A 20842-nucleotide genomic window follows, 5' to 3' on the forward strand; every position below is an offset into this window, starting at 1 on the left:
GTCCCTCAGGCAAAGCCGCGAACCGATGCTCATTTTCCGCTCCTGGCGTGTGTCTAGCGACATACATCTCACTGCGTTAATTCCTTCCAGCGCCGGGCACCCACGGCCCGGCGCCTGTTACACACCGCATTTCAATTCGCCAAGCGAGAGCTGCAGTCAACTGCAAGTTCCTCGCGCCAGCTTAGTTTTTCCCCGCACCAGCATGATCTTAACTGAAATGTATCAGAACTCGATCAGCCACCTTTCACCATAGTTTTCGTTTCCCTAGCGAGAAACACGCCGGCGCTGCGATACATAATTTCGTCACGAAGCGGGCTCATGGGCGCCAATTAATCTTGCTTACCCTCGGCGAGCGGGAAAACAAGACAGTCAAAACGGCCCGATTTAAATTTAATCGAGCGAACAAAGAAAGAGGAAGGCGGGGTCTTAGGGAGACAGCATCCATGGAGCTACGACAGGGAAGCCGGCTCCCAGCCTAGGCGTGTGCCCCACCCGCGCTCGACACGCTCAAAACCCGATCCGACGAGCGGCAGCCCTTTGGGCTTTTTGCCTCCGATACACCAACAGCACCCACGCTGTGCTGACGAGGCAGAACTTCGGTCGAAGCGCGATCTCCGATAGGGGCAGCCTCAGACGGGGGCACGGATTTATCTCCAGCAGCCGCGTTATTAATTAGTCCACGTCCGCGGTGACACTGCAGCGCCGCCAGCGGGCAAAGACGGAGGAGGGGGAGGCAGCTCGCGCGCAGTAGGAAAACGAGGCTATACGCCGTAGCCCGGGGAGACGCGCCATACATTATCGGTCAGGCATGACAAATTACAAGACACAGTGTTCCGACGTCACGCTTCAGTTAAGGGGAGACCCAAGTAGCCCTCGGTTCCGGCACTTTGTGGGTGAACCGAGCACCCCCCCCCCCCCCCCCTCCTCCCCTCCTTTCCCGCCAAAATCGCGAGCGGCGGCGTCGGAGGTGGTGGCGCGACGATCGAAGCGCGACGCGATACGGACCCCGCGCGGTCTAATAAACGCGGTGGTGGTTGCGACGCCGAAACGCTGACGTCGACGGAACAACGACGGCAGGCCTCACCTCCTCCCTTCACGTAAGGCCTGGCTGACGTAGGGAATGCGCGGTAACGGCAGTTTCCTTCAGCCCGGCGTTAAAATAGGCGGAAACGAATGCGGCGTTTCAAGCTTTAATCGGATGTTTTTTATTTTTGTTTTTTTTTTCTGTGCAGCGCATTCAAGGCGCCTGGCTAGCTTCATAATAAGGGAGTAATTACTCATTGACATCCACCTTAGCGCAGCCATACGGCTACAAAGGAAAGCTAAACAGCTGTCTCAGAAACTTCGTAGTTAAAGGAAAATTCGTCCTGGTCCGGGGTTCGAACCCGGGATCACCGCTTCCCCAGAGCAGTCGCTCTACCAATTGAGCGAACCGGGACGGCAAGCTTATGAAAAGCTTCATAAATAAAAAAATGCAGAAGAACGGCGACGAATCTACGGAACTGCAACACGACGTAGTTGGCGTTGAAAATACGCATGGCTGCGCATAATCAGGCTGATTTGTTGAATGTTCAGTCGGTGCCACTCTTCGGACGATTATAGGCGCAGATGTCGCGGTAAAGTGAAAATGTGAATAGTAGTCATCTTGACCGCTTCCCATCCGCCCTGATTTTGAGCGCTAACAGTGGTTGCTAAAAGCACGCCTCGAAACGTTATCCGAACATTTTCGTCGCAAAATGGCGAGAAAGCGTTTTACGACACATGTTCCTCGCTAGCAGAATCCGTGTCATTGCGCTCGTACTAAAACCTCCACACTCGAAGACAAATTTTCGCTGTTCGAAGGACACACAAAACATGCAATGCACGTCTGCCTGATTACGAACGGAAAACAGAGGGAAAGAAAGGGGCTGGGTGACTTGAAACAGCAAGAAAAAAAGAAACATCGCCCTACAAGGATCTGCTCTGCGCTCCCTCAAGGTTGTGACACATGTTGCCTCAACTCCGAGCACTATTTGCGGCGATCCTCGGGGAAATGGCGCCCACCTTCGTAGCAGTGCATCCAGCGGCGTTGCCAGGCAACACAGCCTTAATCCACTCCGCACTCCCTCCGTTTAATTTTACCCCAGTGCATTGCTGCAACTTAAACTCGCGTATGTTGCCACCTAATGGCCCGAGCGCACTGCCTGGCAGGCAAATGCATCCTCACTCAGCAGTGAATAACGTAACCGTTCGGCCGTCACCGTACACGATCTCGTCCGTGTTTCACCGGGCGTCGGTAATTCGATATACGCGAACGCGCTGTAAACGAACTCGGCGCATCGGCTCGAGAGCATCGACTCCAGTTACGAAAGACGATGCCGCGCGAGAATAGCTCGGCTCGGTGCGACGTATACGCACTCTGCGCGCGTCTAGACGGCGACGATTCTTATACGCGCAGAGCAAATTCAATTGCCTTCGCCGCCGGAGCCGCTCGGCGGCGTCACTGCAATGCGCATTCAGCGAAGGTGCATATAATATAGGAGGTGCATACCGAACAAATGCCGCTCCAAAACCTGGGTGTTTATTTTTTTCGATCGCATCGGGTGATCGACCCCTCCTCACACAAGGGCGTAGCGGTGTTGCTCAACACCTTTTCCTCGCGTTAACGAGCGCACACCACATGTTCAGTTAGGCAGGCTCTCAAAGCGCCCGCAAACCATTCACCCCCCCCCCCCCCCCCCCGTTCTCTACCCTTCTCATCAAAAGTGCCCTTATCGGACACGAAAGTTTGCCGCGAAATTCGACGCGAGCAGAAAAAACAACCGATTTCGTCCAAAAATTTCCAGCCGACGCTTGAAAGCAGAACAGCGCTGGGCGAAGCCATATAGAGAGAGCGATATCCTGTTTGCGTAACTCGAGTCGTTAAACTTGCATCACTAATCCTCAACTCAGGGCCCCGGCGTGCAGGAATGCAGCGCCAATGCATGGAAAGATTGACTTGCCGAGAGAGAGTCTGGAGAATTTAGGGGAAGAGGGAAAATAAATGGCGAGAAAGAAATCTGGAAAGCAGCCACTTATCGACAGGAAAAGTTGGCTCCGCGTCGTCGGTCGGGTTCGCTGCTCTCGGTACGCAATCAAGCCACGGTACACCTACTAATTACGCGCTCGGTTACGTCCAATAGACACTCGAGTCTCACTCCCTTCTTTCGCTCATCCTCTCTCTTCGCGTATCGCCTTTCCTCCGCGCAGTCAGCCAAGATTTTTCAGAAAAACGGCTGCACTGTCGTTCGCACATCGAAGCTGCGCACGTGTCGTAATAGTACAGCGCGCCCAAAGCAGGAACAGCTTTGTTGAGAAATATTCAGTTTTGAAGCACGGCTGATGTATTAATGAACGATATATTAATCCCGTCTGAAGAAGAAAGATAGCGGGGCGAATTAGAGAAGAAAAGCGTGTTAATGACCCCCTAGCTGAAATTAAGAGATTCAGAGGGCATTCAAGACAGGTTACGTGCAGTGAAGGCGAAAGAACTGTCAAAGCGACCGTTCGACCTCGACGCAGGTTGCGCACTGAAAAATGGAACAAAGACGCGCGTCCGAACGATGATTCCACAAATGCTGAATCCACGCTGAATCCACAAAGGTGCGAGTACCGTGCGATGTCAGTGCACATTAAAGAACCCTAGGCGGTCGAAATTTCTGGAGCCCTTCACTACGGAATCCTTCATAACCTGGGTCGCTTTGGGACGTTAAACAGCTATAAACCATAAACAAAGGTGCGAGTGAAACACTCGGACGCTCGGTTCGAATACCTGTCGCGAGTTAGCCTCCAGCCTAAGAGACATAACGAGAAATCGTATGACACACCTGCGTTCCTTCTTTACACGCGCGTATAGGAGCGTCTAAAGAAGGAACGCTCCACAGAGAAACATTTGTCTGATTCACAAGACATGAGACATGAGGAACACTTGGCATTTTTAAACTCTGAAGCTTGTCACGCAAAGCGAGCTCGACCTTGATGAACAGCACCGAACACCAGGTGAGCACCTTTCACGTCATACATGAATTTGCTTACGCGGCCTGCAGAGTTCCCAAATTACAATGCAGGTGCTCAAAGTCATCGTTCTGGGGGGCATTATCGGCTGCAGTTTGTCACCTCAGCTCATGTTTTGGAACATCACCTTTTCGACCTTTTTCTGGAGAAAACACTGCTGCAGCTAGTTTCGCTCCGATTTATTTCGAATAGACGTTAGGATTTTGCTTTAAATTCATGAACCCTTTGATAAACGGTTCCGCGCAAGGCTTCAGGTGCTGAACTGCAATGCACGGGCTACAAGGACACTGAGAGCAATGGAGTTTAAAGGTGGACGGCAATCATTTAAACTCCCATTTGGTTGATTTTTGTTTGCAGTGTAGACTACAGGAAAACACACATATGACCAAATAAAACAAGTTGAACCTCGTTATAAAGAAGTTGGAGGGGCTCGGAAATTACTTGGTTACAGCCCGTGTTGACCGAGCTTCCAAGGGGAATCGTCATTCCTTCGCTATATCCATTATTTCGTTATAACGAGGTTCGACTGTCCTTTAGATAACACAGTAAACTTATTTTATTGTCTTCAGTTCTAACGATAACCAGTGCCCGCGAACGTCCGTTTTCTTCGTTGCACCACGCCCTCAGTAACCAAATGGGTAAAGTTAAATAAAGATGAAATCGATTTCAATAGTGTTCCTTTCTCTTAACCTCAGACCAGACGTACAGCGAAGTATTTATGTGAATAGTATATAAGCGAGGGCACCCCTCCTTTACATTACCCGAGACAAGCTCCGCGGAAACGATGGCTTCCGTAAGTGCGTTCCACGACCCAATGCATTTCGTTATTCCCCGAGTACGCAGTGCTCTCCGCGAAAGAAGATGGTATTCGAGATGTCGCGCTTCTGCCCGAGGGCGCCTCGAGATTCTTCTGTTCCGAGATCACTCCGGCAAAGCTAACGCTGGGAGGAGCAACCGTAATCATAAAATAAAAACAAACAAAAGGCATCACCATACCTCTCCGGCTCGCTGCACCCATATAACCCGTTCGATCCGCTGCCTAAAAACCGAGCCGGCGGCGACTTTGTGTTTCTCCTCCCCGGGCAGCATAGCTGCAGCGGTAGCACGCAATAGGAAGCCCGTAGGCAAATCGATGCACAAGGAAAACAGGATGGAGTAAGACAACGGGAAGCCCGAGTCCCTCTTCTCCTCTCCCTCACCTCGCACGCGCAAACACCGGGGCAACGGCGAGCGCGCACAAACACATATAACTCCGCTCTCTTTTGGGCCGAAACATCGATTTGTTCTTACGCACATCGCCCGAGGCAATAGCGGCAGGTCGCCTTGCATTCTTCCTTTTTTTTTTTTCTTTCGTTCGCCCGCTGTGTTTGTGCCGTCGGCGGAGTGGCGTCGTATTCGACTGAGCAGCTCCTTCGCGCTGCCGCTGCCAGAGATGCAACGATGCTTACGTGGCCCACCCTTTCTCTGGGCACCGCCTCAAGCCCAAGCTGCTGCGGGCAGCAAAAAAAAGAAAACCTGGCTCCCCAGAGTTCCTTCTCCGCGATAGAGCGTAATCCCGCATTCCGACAGCCTCGAGCGACCTCCTTCACTAAGGTTCCTATAATAAGCCGAACGCGTGACTCTTGACGACAGGTCCAACCGAGCGTTGCCTTGGACTAAGGCGGCGGCGCCTGCAAGCGGCATGCACGTAAGGCGCGCGCGTCGAACACGCTGTGGCAGGAGGTTGTTAGAGAGGTTCTTTTCCTGCGCCTACCTTCCATCCTCCTTTCTTCTCTTTATCGTCGCGATTGTTGTAGCCGCACGCACGCACGTACTACACTTGCAGAGACACACAAAGGCCCCCGACGGCGCTGCTCCCAACTGTCGGCCGCCAATTGGGGCCTAGAAGGGCGCGCGCGCGCGCCGCTCCGTCGCTTCACCCCTTTGGGCCCGCCGTGCCTCGCGCCACCCCAACATGGGAAAAGGTAGCGGGGGAAAGAAGGGGAGGGGGGAGGCCCTTTACACGTACGCCCGCACAAACACAGGCCACAATCAGTTTAGGGACCTATTTATTCGCCGGGCCCAATCAGGCCCTGCGCGCTCGCCTCCTCGGCCTCTCCGAAACCGAGTTCGTTCCCGCTGCTCTTTCTGGTGCCTCGGTTGCTCACTCCTCTGCTTCTTTCGATGCTGTGCTCCGCTCGGTCGCTGGCGTTGCCTGCCTGCGTCTTGTTGTTCTCGTTCTTCTCCTCGGAGCGAAAGAGGGGGAGAGAGAGAAAGAGGCAACCGCACAGCGCACGCGGCTTCTCTTTCTGCGTTTCGCCGATAACCAGGAGGCAAGTTTCGCGATCGAAACCGGGGCCTTTCTTCTCTACGCTCCGTATACGGACTCCGGCGGAGCTTGCTGTGTGTGTTAATTGGATTCGCGGGAAAGAGCACGGCGCTCACGTGAAGGGACTTTAGAAAAGGCCGCAGAGAACAAGCTTGCGCGCGTGCGCTCGCAGGACACGTGATGCCGCTGTTGCTGGCGCCTGCAGGGGGAGAGCGCGCGGTTTCGGTGCGAAAACAAAAAGTTGACCTTTCCCTGTGGCTCGCTTTTCCTTCGCTCGCTACTTTCTTCTCGATTTGGAAGCTCGCGATCCTGAGTACTGCCAAGCGCTTCGGCTCGTTTTGCCCTGATGAGGTCCGCTAGCACTGGATACAGCTTGCTTCGTTTCGAATTCGTGCTGTTCGTGTCTTCGTACTTTGGCTTGTGCGCGTTACTCTCTGCGTATCAGCGACTGCGGTTCTCTGAGAAAGGCGTCATCATGTTTTATTTAGGTAGTCGTAGCCCTCGTTAGGGCTCTTCTGGATGGCAAGCAACGAATCAACAGGCTGGGTTTAAGGTATAGTAGAAGTAGCTCAGTAGAAAAGAAACCAAAAGCCTCCACAATTTCACGCAGCGTCTGAAACGGCTACTTAGGGTGACGAAAAAGATTCCGTTCCAGTACGGAAACGGTAACCATGGGCCTTTCTGCTGCTTATCTCGCCGCAGTAAGGTTTTGTTACGTTAGCGCCCTTCCAATCAGGGCGAAACACGAGGCAAGGCCTCTTTTTACCACCAAGAACGATGGACGGACGGATTCCGGAGTCCACGTAACCCGATTTTCGCACACGTAGTTCGTTTGCACCCGTCTATTTCTGGCCACGTTACAAATCAAGGACAACTTGGACTGTTACGTTGAATAAAAACCTCAAGGAAAAAAGGTAAATTATGATAGCAAGCACGTTCGCGACAAGGAATGAACACAAAGCGAAAAAAAGAAACCTTTCTTACGGCAACCTTTCATTATTTATTGTCCAGCTATATAAGAAGAATAAAAGGACTTAGTGAAATGATTCGCTGCGATCCAAATAGGCGGTCCTTGCACTTAGAGTCGTAGCCTGTACATTTAGGAATAAATAGAAACCTTACAGCTGGAAAAAAAAAAAACCCTCTGCTAATTTTCTTCTCTTTCGCTTCTTGTTTATAGTAAACGCCTGGGTCTCCGTCACAAAGGAGTTAATAATTAGGAAGTTTGCGGACGTCGCTAGGCACTTTGAATCTACAGCGGTGACAGGCGTAAAGACTCGAGACACTGAGCGCGATTATTTATACAAATACAGCGTGTCAACCCTCTTCACGCCTGACGTCGAGGACGAAAGCGACCGGGCGACAGGGAAAGGCAGGCACGTAAAGAGGCAGCAAAACGGCAGACGCTAACCCAAAGCCGGAACGATAAAAAAGAAGAAAAACAGAAAGAAACGAAGGAGGGAGGACAAGACGCTCGCTGTCAGATGTCACCACGAAATCCGTGCGGCGGGAACCGCAACTCAGGTTGTTTTTGCTCCACTCGTTCACGTCCCCGCCGTTTTCGAGTTCCGGGCAACAGGAAAAGAAGCAAAAAAAAGGCGAGAAAAAAAAAAACGCGAGACCTGGAATGTCACATTGCACTTTGTGTTTGTTGCTTCTTTCTCTCGGGCGGTAAATTCTTCGCTCCCGCAACCCTTCTTTCTTGGGCTACCCGCCTGTTATCGAATGGCGGCGTCGGAGGAGCGCTATATACCGCGACACGACCCGGAATAAATGTCGTGCCCTTTCGCGGACGTATACCCGTAAGCGACAACATAACGTCTCCGCTGTTTGTTCGGTGGCAGCGACGCCGTCGAGGCTTCCACACAGCGGAGCAACACTGGCGAACGTGCAACGCTGCACTCCAGTCTGTCTTAACTAAGGCCCGTTAAAGCGTGAATAGTGGCAAACATTACTTGACCTTTCACTTTGCATTTACTTCCTCGCTATTCCAATCAGTCGAGAAATGTCACGTCCGTTATAGTTATAGGTACCTATAACCCCTACTAGGCAAGGCGCTTTTTTTTAAGACCACTTCATTTTTTGGGCCTATGCGGTTGATTTGAGCACAGTGAATGTTAGTGTCAGGTTGTTTTTTGCGAATGCGGTATAGTTAATGACGGATGCCCCATAAAGTCCCGAACAGCTGCCTGTCTTATAGTCCCGAGACATGTCGCTGCTTTCATGTGTGTCGTTTGCTTGGCAGGGCGTTTTGTGGGGTAAGCATATGAACACAACTAGTTCACGTTCGTGCGTCTAGAGTTGTACAGAGCAGCACTCCGAGATTCTCCATTCGATAGTTTCATTAGCACTCACCCGCAGTATTTAAGGCCGGTCTCGCCCCTGTCCTTCCCGCTCTCAGCTTTCCTACACAAGCGCAGTCTACGACACTACATAAGAGGAACGATGATGGCGACGGTGAAGCGTACAATGCACATTAAATTGACTGCAGTCGCGACCTTTTGGCTACAGGAGCATGCACGCAGCACAAAGCACTACATCTACATTAGGGCCCGTTGCTTGCGCTTTAACTTTTCTCATATTTGTATGTAAGCGTCCTGCGTGCCTTATTAATAATGTATGGCTCAAACTATACACCACATTCAGGCTCATTCTGCACACAACACATCGCACCTGATGCCACCTACCATGCTTCCATCATTGCTTTCTTGGTGACAACAGCAGCGCCAAATAAATGCGGACGGCGGAAGCCGGAACAAACCAGGGCTAACGTGTTTTCCGAACCTCCAACCAGCTCGGCGCCTACGCTCAAGTCGGCAAACAAAATTGTACCACATATCGTTGCAACCAGTGCCGCCGGCAAACGAATGGGCCCGCGGTACGTCTTTGAGCTGAAGAGCAATTCACCGTCACAGCGCTGACTTCCGGGAGAAAGGAAGATGAAAAGAAAAATGATAACCGACGCCAGCGACAGAGCAGAGGTCCGCCCATTGTTGGTCCCCTTTTCAAGGATGCGCGAACAATTCAACTACCTCCTGGGTGTCACTCTCCCTCTTTACACCTCGACCCTTTACTCAGTTCATGCGGCTGTTTGTGTTGGCGTCCAAACACAGCGCTGGGGCCCCGCGAAGGAGCGGTTCGCCGCTGCGAAGTCTCCGCCTCGACGTGTTTACAGTGGGGGCCACGCCTTGGGCCCACACCGCGGGGAGTCCACATCCGACGGAGGCCTTGGGATGCCCGCATCCTGGCGATGCGTGCGTGCGTGCGTGCGTGCGTGCGTGCGTGCGAGAGAAACAGAGAAAGAGCGCGCCCACCACGTCAGTATTAGCGCAGGCGATGAGCAAATAAAAGGACTATGATGACTGGGCGCACTATGCTCTCGAACTGCCACTGGCGCCGAGGACAGCAGTACGAATATAAATAAAATAGACTATACCGAGAGCTTTTAACAAAAGCCAACGAGAAGCAAACTGCAGGTTGCAACAGCCGTGCGCAATACAGGACGTAGTAATTATTGCATGTTCAGATTAGGAATAGGCCACCTGCAGTGAAGCCTAACCAGATGTGGCGTATATATATGACGCAGAGCGCGACGTAGCAGGTCTCATAAAGGGTAGGGAGGGGCTGCGCAGTTGGCTTAACATGTCATGCAAACTATGTGGGCTCACATCTATAGGTGTCTGCAAATGACCAGGAGGGGCAGACCAGGAAGGGCAAATGACCACGAATGTACTGTCAGCGTCAATTGAAACGCGAACAAGCCAATTGAAACGCGAACAACACAAATCGCAGATATTATACTAGGAAGGCAAAATACATGAGCAGTTGATTTTCCCATCGAAGCCGGAAAGACCGCTCTTCTAAAATGTTAATAGCCCACACCTGTATTTAACCTCCAGCCTCTAATATGCTTGATTTTTTGTGCTCGCGTTTCAGGTGTTTTGTTCGCATTTCATTTGACGCTGATAGTACATGCACTTTCTTTCACCCTCTGGGTGGCCCAACTAGTGCAGCTACAGACGTCCTGAGACTACTGCGAAACGGTACGAAAGAAAGGATTCACACAGTATAAACTCCTGTTTCTATTTCCTGCGAAATTAACCCTAGGACGAATTTGTACACTATCCCTTTGCGGACGCAATTACAATTCGCGTGCCGGCAAGCGCAGCGATGCGGCCATTCATTGCGGAGGGTCCGACGAATCGCACCTGCGAAGAAACTGAGCGAAACTTGCGAAAGATATTCGTACGCAACTCTGCTTCAAACTGCGCCTCTACGGTATACGAATTCTTCAGCACGAGTCTCCATTACATCCCTCAATACTGACAACGTCGAAGCAGGCAGAATTAACACAACCACGCGCAAAAAAAAAAAAGAAAGAAGAAAGGGATTAATCGAAGCAAGTCGTGCGCCCGTCAATCACGGCTCACCGTGAAAGAGCTTTGTCTTCTCCTTACAGCGTTAAATAAGCGCGGGAAGCAAGCACCTATATGCGCGGCACCATGGCGTTAATTGGCTGCCGCGCTGATTGCGTCCGCGGTTAACGGAATTGTGCCGCGTCACGCGCTTCGTTAACGCCGTGTCTCCTTTTCATTTTTTTTACCCCGCGGACGGACAGGCGTTGTCGACGCGTCAGACGCGCCGCTGTCTTCCCACGGCAAAGGCCTCTCTCGTCAGGCATGAATGACGCGGGGACGAGGTGACCGCGAGGCAGACAGGCAGGCAGGCCCGGGCCCCTCAAAACAAAGCGCGCAGCGGGAACTCGCAGCCGTGACTATAGTCCGTGGCTGTTTACTCCCAGCCATGCCTCGCCGAACCGAGCGGCAGAACCGTAAGCAAAGGGTTGCTAGCGGCAGCAGCAACGCCGTTAACGCGCTGAGACTTGCAAACAAGGTAACGAGGACAGCGCACGGGTTCTGGCGCACTTCGATGCATGAAGCATTCAGGAATTGTTCGGCTAAGCTGACACGCCTCGAACGGGTCGCCAGGTTAACACCGAAATCGAAGAGTCTTACTCTGTTTAAAACACTGTCGAGCGGCTAGCTTTGGCGCGCTGCTTCCTCAAAAAAAAAAAAAAAAAATGAAACCAATGCGGGGAAGTGTTTTTGCAGTTTTTGCAAACAAATAAAGTCGGCTGGACCAATCGCCGATACCTGCAGTGGAATATAGCGCAGAGGGCGCGTTTCGTGGCGCCTCATGCAATTTAATTCCTAGTTTGCCCACCTTGGAGAAGATTAACTATATAATCATGTTGCGAGGAAGATGCGGAATGCGTAGTTTTCAAAATGTGACACGAACGTGGGCCCGCCGTGACCAATACTTGAGCAAAACGAATATTATCATTATAAAAGAACAATTTCTTTCGTGATTATACGAGCCAGATCAAAAGAAGAAAAGAACGCGGGAGAGGAGAGAGTGAGGTTTTCAATGACACTTTTGCGGTATGGCCAGTACTGCTGGTGATGTATTTCTCCCACGTCAATACAAAATCGCCTTTTTTTTTTCTGCCTTGTTCTAGAAAGTGAAAACGCGCTTGCCGCCAGCTTACTGGGGACAGATGTTGATTCTCAGTCGACAGCGCAGTACGTGGCATGAGTGCCTGGACCGCGGGACCGTATACAGTTGTCTACCACTCGCTGTATCCGCAACTTGGTGGCGTCATGGGCCACGCATTCTCCAAGTTTAGCCGCAAATCAAGCAAAACTTCTATGTGGGCGACGTGGAGGCGTATGGCGAAGTTAACATTCCGCCTCCTCCAACTATAAAACGTACTTTTCCTAAGTACGAGCGCAGTATGTTCAGGCCAGCAAGTGATTGGGTATGCGGCTTTAACTTCTACCCACCTACAATATGCATGAAAAGCGCAGCTCTGTGAGTTCATTGTGACGTAACATACTAATAGCAAGCTTGATTTGACATGTTTATAGGACTCATGATACAACCATACAGGCCAGTGAGAAGGCTATCGCAAGCCCTGAACAGGCACGCGCACACACAAAAAAGACACGAAAAGGCCCGTACGTGCGCATAAAAAAATGCAACTTTGTGCAACTGGGTGTGTAAGTGCTCAGCTATCCTCTTGGGATGATGGCTTTTGTTCGCGTTACGTGCTGTGTCTGACCTTTCGTTTGCTTCCAATAAAGCGTCTACTTTCCATCCCACCCCCCGCCGCAGAGGCAACTCACTTTACGGCCCATAAAAATCGGGCGCGTCGTTCACTGAGCGCAGCCGCATGCAAAAGGTTACTTCCTTTTATGGCAGCACCAACATCGACCCCTTGATCTATGTGAGCGAGCAAGGGAGCCCGGCGGCGTCAAAATATGGCCGTCGATGCAACACGTCTTTATTGTCTATGGAGTTGTTTTCTGTTTCGTTTTCTTACCGCCACACGATCGTTGTACTGAGGGTGCCAACATTTCTTTGCACTTTATCCCCCTCTCTTTACTGCCGCCTGGAAAACATTTAAAAACGCGTTTGCCAGTACCTTTAGTCCTTGTCGTCAAGACAACGTATCTCGCGGACAGAGAACAAGAACCTTCCCGCCCTGGGATAGCAGAATTTAATTGCTCGGGTTAGTTTAGATTGTGTAGAAAACGCGGGAAAGCAAGGAACTGAAGCCGACAAAGTGCACACCTCCATAGTCAAACACATCGTAGTGCATGCAGCGAATAATAATTCTGCTATGCGTACGAAGCAAATCATAAACGTGCACTGGTTACAACGCGTTACTTCAATTTCCATCGCAATAACCACATCCATATTCGTTTCGCATCTCTTCCTGCTCCACCCAAAAATAAAAAATAAAAAAAATGTATACAAGGCAGGAAAAGAGGTGCACGGTGCGGTGCGTGAGGTATATGATTTTTTTTTCTAATCTCGCTCGGGGATTCATGCATTATTCATAAATAGTTATAATGCGGGCGCACTAGCATTCCACACTTCTCCGCAAACGTCTCGCGCCATCCTGAACGTGAAACACATGTTTCTCTCCAGGACGAATATGCAAAATACACGCACTAGAATCCTGATTTCTTTTTCTCCTTTCTTTTTCTTTGTTTTCAACCACACGGTACGCATTCCTGAAACTCTAGGGGCTGTGTACGCGAAGTCCGCTGTCTTTATCATTCGCGTCTATTCTTTTTCGCTTAAGCGCCGGTGAAAAAATAAAGAGTACGAGTTTAACAATATTTTCTGTCATTCCCACAGACCTCAGTGCAACAGAGGACGAGTCACATCGCATTATAGTCGGATACAACTCAAGAACGAAGCTGATTTTCCCCGCCAAATCAACCCCCCCCCCCCCCTACAGCCAATGGTGTCGGCCGATTCTCATGAGCCTGCTAGCGCCACAATGCAGGGCGTGGCTGATGAGAGGGAATAGTCCCCTCGTCCCATGGTCCGGGATAGTCCGCTCCCTGTATTGCCACGCTAGCATTGTCATGAGAATCAGCCGACGCCATTGACTGGAAGGGAGATTCTTTGACGGGAAAAAGCCGCTTCATTCTTGAGTTGTATTCGACTGTACACTCAGTCCGAATAATCGGCTCATATATCGCGGCTGCGTGGCTGCGCAAACATCCGGCAATTCTCTGTCTCGACGCTTCCTTTAAAGCGGCTGATCCACACCGACGCTTTCCAATACTTCGATGTCGACAAGCATTCCCTGACCAGCACCGATCTCAAACGGAAACTGCAATCCAAACGGGGCTGTCTGGGTGTCAGCGTTCCGTTCGATGAGCACGTACGCCTTAACCTCCCACCGACTGAACAGGCTATACACTCCCATCCACTATACAAGATCGCCGACATGGCGCAAGCCAACGTGTCAGACACAGGCGAGCGCGGTGCCAACAAAAACGGCGCCGCGGCCCGTCGCCTACGCGACGCGCCTGTGTATATTGCGTGTCGCCTTCGCTGCCGTCGCACCACACATGGCCGCAGAGGAGATGAAAAACACACCCCGGAGCGGGCTGTGGCAGTGCGGTGATTGCAAAAGCAGGCTGCCGCCGTGCTATGCGCAACGCGATTTCGAGACAGTGGCCAAAACGACGCGGCCGACCACCGTTGTTCCGCCCACCGGTTAGTCAAGCACTTGGCACGGCCGCAAGGCGACACGTTCGGCGCGCGCGTACACACTCAGTTGGATGGAAGCGCCGCGCTGGAACACGGAGCTGCTGCTGCAAGCCGACTGTAATGTTAGTGACTAACGAGGTGACTCGCACGCGCGACGAAAGGAACTTCCATGCTGGGCGAAATTCCGCTTCCATGCATAGGAAAGAACGAAACTATACGAACGGCTTCGTATCAGGCGTGGCATTTTATATGCGTTTCCAGTGTCCAGGAGTCTGGCGAGCTGTGACACCACGCACGGTCCTGCGTTAGGTGGCGTTGGTTGGACCTACACAAGCACGGTCTAAACCGTGCGTAGCCGATACGCCCGCAGCCAAAAGTCCATGGAACGCAATGAACAGCGAGAAAGAAACCATTTCATCGCCGCCTCTGAACTCGGAGTAGAATAGATACACGCGGATTAAATCTTAGTATAGGAATTACACGTTGAGACAATGAATAAATCTCGGGTAAGGCGCCGCCGATGCGAAAAAAAAAATTAATTTCTTCGCCAAAACCGCGTTCGGTAAAGCTACGAGGGCGCACGGGCCTGCATCTTACTTACCCTTCGCCCTTTTTCTGCCTCCTTTTCAACCCCTGCATTTCTGACCCCACGGCACGGGTCAGGCGGCCACCCATAGTGAGACAGTTCGCCGCGCCTTTATACATCTCGGAACCTCCTCCTTCTCCTTAAGCATCCAGACTCCACGTTGCCTTACAGGAATACACCTATAACGGAGGCCCCACCAATGCTAAACCTATACAGAAAGCCTTTAGAGGCAGCCGTTCATTTAAAAAAAAAAAAGAAGAAGATGAAGAAGCATTCGGAGTAAGGTCAAGGATGTTCTTGAGGCGCGAGAGCTAACAAGAAGTTCTACAAGTCAAGGTAAGAACTACAATATCTGTGCACGAGGACTGGGTTATAAGGTGAATGTACCCTTCAGTGATATATTTACCACGTGCCCACAGCAATTATGCGCGGAGTGAGTTTCTATTGCAGGGAGAGCATGCCACCGATTATTCTTGGCGCTTCTGGCTTCCTATAGGACCACAATGACGCGGTCGAACATACATACTTTTCCTACAAAAGATACTTCAGGACCAGTATGAGAAGTCCCCCTTTTTTTTTTGCTTGTTTTGATTTAAAAGTCATCAAAAGGGGCAACCAAGCACCATTTTTAAAAACTGCCACTGAAACGAAAGAAAAAAGTGAGATGGTGGGAAAAACATATATTTTTCGTAACTCTCCGCGTGTCACTGTCACAAGCTTTAGTCTATAAATACGAGCACCTGCGGATCCCCTCTAATGTCGCTTGTTAGACCATCCTAATTTATCTCCAGTGTATACCACAGCACAAAGAGTGCCTCTTCAACTATTTTCCCTTTCCGAGTCAAAATCAGAATAAAATGTGTAAAACAGCAACGTACACGCACCACGTACTTGGCATGATAAACCCATTTTGTTCACCCAAGCAATGCTCACGTTGCAAGCCAGTTTTACTGGTACGTGAATTAGCTTCCTCGTCTCATTAAACGAGTGGTGCTTCTCTCGTAAAGTTAGCTCTCGTAGCCTACCCATTTTACTCCCTTACTGTGCTTCGTCCAACAGACGCTGACTACGCACTGACGCACAAATCCTATAAACAGCTCGTAAAACGCACTTACTTAAGGCATTGTAACGCAACTTTTATAGCTGCCATCAAGAATGCTTCCAGCGAACACGTGTGAAGTGTAACATTTTCTATTTATTTCTTCTTTCCACAGTGTTAAGGCACACCGAATAAAAAGCAACAAGCAAAGGTTACTGCGTTTAAGTGGAAGATCTTAACAAAGATGCAGTAACCCACAACTGACAAAAGAAGAAAAAACGATCGAAGGATTCCCTCCCACTGCTTTCACCGAAGACTGATTACAGTGCACTCCAAACAGAAAGGAATGTAAAGGGAGTAAGGTGAACTCTAGCATCCTCCCTTTGATAAAAGAAAATGCGTTAGAAGACAGCTTGCTGGATTTTTACTCTCATACAAGCGTATTCGTGTCTAGAGTGTAAGAGGTATAGAGCGGACGAAGACAACTTTGTTGCACTCCTTACCTTGGCTTCATGTTCAGTCGCAAGCATTGAGTCTCAGTTCATCCTTGTCCCCTAGTCGCCTCATCTGTAAAAAAAAGAAAAAAAAGAAAAAAGATAAATGAGGTCAAAGACAGAGCACACACTCGGTTCATTAATTCCCAAAGCCACTGTGGCAGCAATCACTGCAAAAACCCCTATAAAGGCCGAAGCGTGCACTGCGACATTTGCGTATGCAAACAGAATTGCTAACCGCTCTCAGCCGAGGAGTTTAGTTTCAACGAACTTTTTTTTTTTTTTTTTTCAGAGGCTCATTGCATCTTATCACACGGGCTGTTCCTTAGAAATCTCGCTGCAATTCCATAAGATCAAAATCCACACTTTCGCATGCTCTGAAGACCGACCGGCCTGTTTCACTATTCCAACAGCTATTTCAAAACTATTTCAAAACAGCTGTTTTTATCTGATCCTTTTCAGAAAGTCCAAAACTCGAGTATCACTCCTGAGGACTTGGACAACACTGTAAATCCCACCGCAAAATATCTGTACGCTCGAATCTAAATAATCTACATAACCCAGAATGCGGAGCGGTAGCGCCCGAAAGAGCAAAAAAAAAAAAAAAAAAGAAGGCGCAGAAAACTGTAATAACTGGACGTCTCTGCAAGCATGACCGGAGATCAGTAATCTCTGCCTTATTTTACAAGCATCCATAAACGCATAACGAGATCATTGAAAGCCCCGGGACACCGCATAAACCACCGCGGCCCCCATCAGACGCCATCGAAGCAGTCAAGCATGTGAACCACCGCTCCATCGTCTTTTCCGAAAGCACTTTTTCTTTTTGCCTCGAGTTTCGAAACCGCGTCTGCGAAAAAAACCGTTGACGACACTAATGGCGCGTGCAGGCCCACGACGAAAACACGGCAAGTGACCATATATTTTCGTTAAAATGAGGCGTTCGTAAAAGCGGAAACAAAAATGAAAATCTAGAGAGAGAGGAGAGAGAAAGGAAGAGATAAAGAAAGAGACGGATCCTCTAGGGGGCAAGAACCTCAAAGGGAATAAATAAAGAGTAAACAAAAAACGCGTAAGTGACAGCTAAGCGAAAGAACAGCGGGTGACAGAAGTGCCCTCTTGACGTGAACAATTTTCGCGTCCCAAATATGATGACAGGCAGTGCATGTCGTAACGGGAAAGGGAAAAAGAAAAGCGTTGCGTTGAAGCCCCCGCTAATGAGGAGTGACATATATGCGAGAATTCGCGGAAAGCAGGGACGGAATACCGAAGCAGTTAGGCCCGGGCAAGCGAAAAAATGGCGTCACAATTCCAACGACGCATTCAAAACAAACAGCGTTAAGCAGGATCACGTATTAGAAGGAAAGCTGCGCACCGCCATGCTTACTTGAAGGTACGCATCGGCACTATATTCGAAGCCCAAGAGCTACATAGCACAAATTTTCTTATCGAAAACCTGAATAAAACTCATCAGCCACATCCCAGCTCGTTTGCGGCTTGGTTCTTTGTAATTAAGTCGTCGGGGCCTAGGCGTCGCAGTCGGCGCGCTTAATACCGCAGCTCTTCCGATGTTAGCTGAATAAAGCTGAAGAGCAGCAGGAATAAAGGTTTTACAGTGAGACACGGCAGAGAACCAGAAATACGAACACAAATCTATATGAGCTCCTCGGGAAGTTATCAGGGTCCGGTAATGGCATTCCCTAGAGACTTGTAACGACGCTGCTAAGCAACTTGCTAACGACCAACTGCTTGGAGAAGGACATTAGCACTTCGGGAAACGCCGGAACGCGATGCAAATGACTCTAGATGCCGAGAGCAGCGGCTACTGTCGTGAACGGACATAACATCGGAACGCTTTTTCCGATCGCGGTTCCCTTCTCTTGCTAAGTGAAGCAGTCGCTATACTAATGCTGTCCGCTGCTACGATAACGAGAAGGCGCAAAGCGGCTAGAGAGCTCGGAGGCAAAAGTTTTGGCCCCGCCACCGCGCTTTCTTTCACGTCATGGGAACAGCATGTCATCCACAGGCAGTGAATTTCGTTCTTGCGTTACTCTATGTTGCAACCCCCACAGTTTTCCGAGCCATGTTCACTGCAGAGTCGGTAGAAAAGGAATTATGGCAAGATTGAAACTGTGAACAGCTAATATGAGCTGATGTCCACATATTCGCAGTTAAGAAAGCTAACAACCGCTTTGTACATTCGCAGTTGCTTCGACCATGTATGAATCCCGTACGGAGAGATTCTGAGGGAGCGGGGTAATGAAAGTTTACGCCGACATAGGCTCGTAAAAGTCAGCGTTCATGGATGCACTTACATTCAACAGCATTTAAGGTGCCGAGTTTGCTTCACATCGCGCCACGTGTTTGCACAGCGTATAATAGAAAGGGTCGGAGAACTGCGCTGAAAAGAGTGCCGCCGAAATTTATGATCATGTTTTGTGCTCGTTCGTGTATGTGTGTGAGAGACAGAGAGAGGGAGACAGAAGAAAGGCGATCCTTTCGGTGCTACTTCTACGCGTTCACTGGCCCCAAACACGAGTCACTCGCCGCTTACTCGCCAACTAAGTTGGTGCGCAGAATATACAAGAAGCCGTTTGATCGTCCTTTGAAATAAAATCCACCAAATAAGCAGGAAATAATTCTCTGTAGCCTTTTCAGATTAGTCCATGAAGCGATAAATGAATTAAACAGCCGACGCTTACATACGTTCTTGAAAAAATAAAAAAAAAGGGTGCTGGTGTGATCCGGAGCAGGCGAGGTCGATGCGAAAAAGTTATCCGTAAACGATAACCAACTCGCTCGAGTTCAGTCCTACCACAGTCGGGCTTCTTTTTCTAGTCATTACAGATTAGTATGAAGGCACGCGAATGGCGCATCAGAGGGCATAACACAAAAAAAAATATTCAGACACTGACAAAAAAATAACAGGGGGGGGCTTTGAATCATGCGCGTCGACAGGAGTTATATACTTTGCTGTGTGTATCGCGCATGGATAAAGAAAGAACGTCCATACACTCGAACAACGACCTGAGCTAAGGGTTGAAGTCACTCGTTCACCGTCCTACTTTTCACTCCAAAAACTGCGCGAAAGCGCGCTAAACCGGAAAGGAAGTGTAACAGCGTCCGCGATCGCAGCTCGGCGGTGTGGCGTTTTCCGAACTTGGAACGGATAGAGCTTTTAGCGCCCCCTCGCCTTCGTGGCGGTTCGCGCTCGTTAGCGTCCAGTGATTTAGGGGGAAAAAAAGGCAATCTCTTTACGCCTGCCGCCGCGGTGTCGTCGCGCGCTTACTGAGGGCCCGTCCCCGGGTCGTCGAAAAGTTTCGATCCGTCAAACGCGATGCTCCCAGCGCTGGAGTTCGTTAACGCGTGCCCCTCGTCCCAGCTTCACTGCCGCCGGGCGAGGCAGCAAGAGTTTGTACTCTCCTCCTTGCACTGCTGCCGGTGCGAAATGTTGGCTGCAGCGTGGCCGAGGCGTCATCGAAGAATAGAGCAAATGGATAGAGACAGAGAGACAGGGAAAGGCTGCACATCCTGAGTGCAACAAGCACTCAGTATATAGACATTCGACACTTAGAAATTTGACATTACTCGTAGGGACACTTCAAGTACTATACGTCCGACGCTTGAAAAACCTGACAAACAATGAGCAGTTGAATTATCCTCAGATTATAACCATGCAGAGTGCACATGTGTAGTTTGCCGTGGCGACAACAGTACTCCAAACGAAGAATGAGAAAACGGGTCAAACAGTAAGACACAACGCCGCTTTTCTTTTTCTTTTTAATTCCCCGCATGTCTAAGAGAAGTATTCGGATGGTTCGGCCAGGAAGAATTAGGTCTAAGCGTTCACATGGGACACCTATCGAACACAAGGATTACCCTTTTCTACAACCCCCCCCCCCCCCCCCCCGCCTCATTTTAAGCCCGCGTTTCGGCTCAATAAACTCGCAATGGACGTATTTTCATGCAGACATACATGCAGTAACCTTCACTGAGCTGATGACACAGTCCTGCTGAGTGACTCAGGAAAATAATTGCAGCTAATTATTGGGGGCCTGAAAACGCTAAGTATGACAGTACGCTTTGAGGTTAATGTGAAGAAAAAAGGCGGTAAGGTTTTAACGTAGTTAAACCGAGTAGACGCGCGAAAGGAGGTGTTCATACTTCGCCTCTTTCTGGCATCTACATCTACACGTAACCGCGTTGCTCGCTCTTCATCGTCCTCTCTCCACTCGGCGGCAGCTGATGGGACGCCCTCCTCCCATTGGCTACAGCTGGCGCCCCATTGGCTACAGCTGGCGCCCCATTGG

At 50.1% G+C, this 20842-nt stretch overlaps 1 protein-coding gene across 4 annotated transcripts in view; it reads right to left on the reverse strand.

The window, feature by feature from the left end:
* Nucleotides 1-20842, reverse strand: part of LOC149342503 (uncharacterized) — a 239808-nt gene that overhangs the window by 52044 nt on the left and 166922 nt on the right. For all 4 annotated transcript variants that reach the window (XM_089544892.1, XM_089544890.1, XM_089544888.1 and 1 more), the window contains one exon: nucleotides 16542-16605. The gene's annotated coding sequence lies outside the window, so the exon portion shown is untranslated. The remainder of the gene's footprint in view (nucleotides 1-16541; nucleotides 16606-20842) is intronic.

Source organism: Amblyomma mixtum, chromosome 5 (assembly GCF_055824585.1).
Source record: "Amblyomma mixtum isolate Tamu chromosome 5, ASM5582458v1, whole genome shotgun sequence".
NCBI lineage: Eukaryota > Metazoa > Arthropoda > Arachnida > Ixodida > Ixodidae > Amblyomma > Amblyomma mixtum.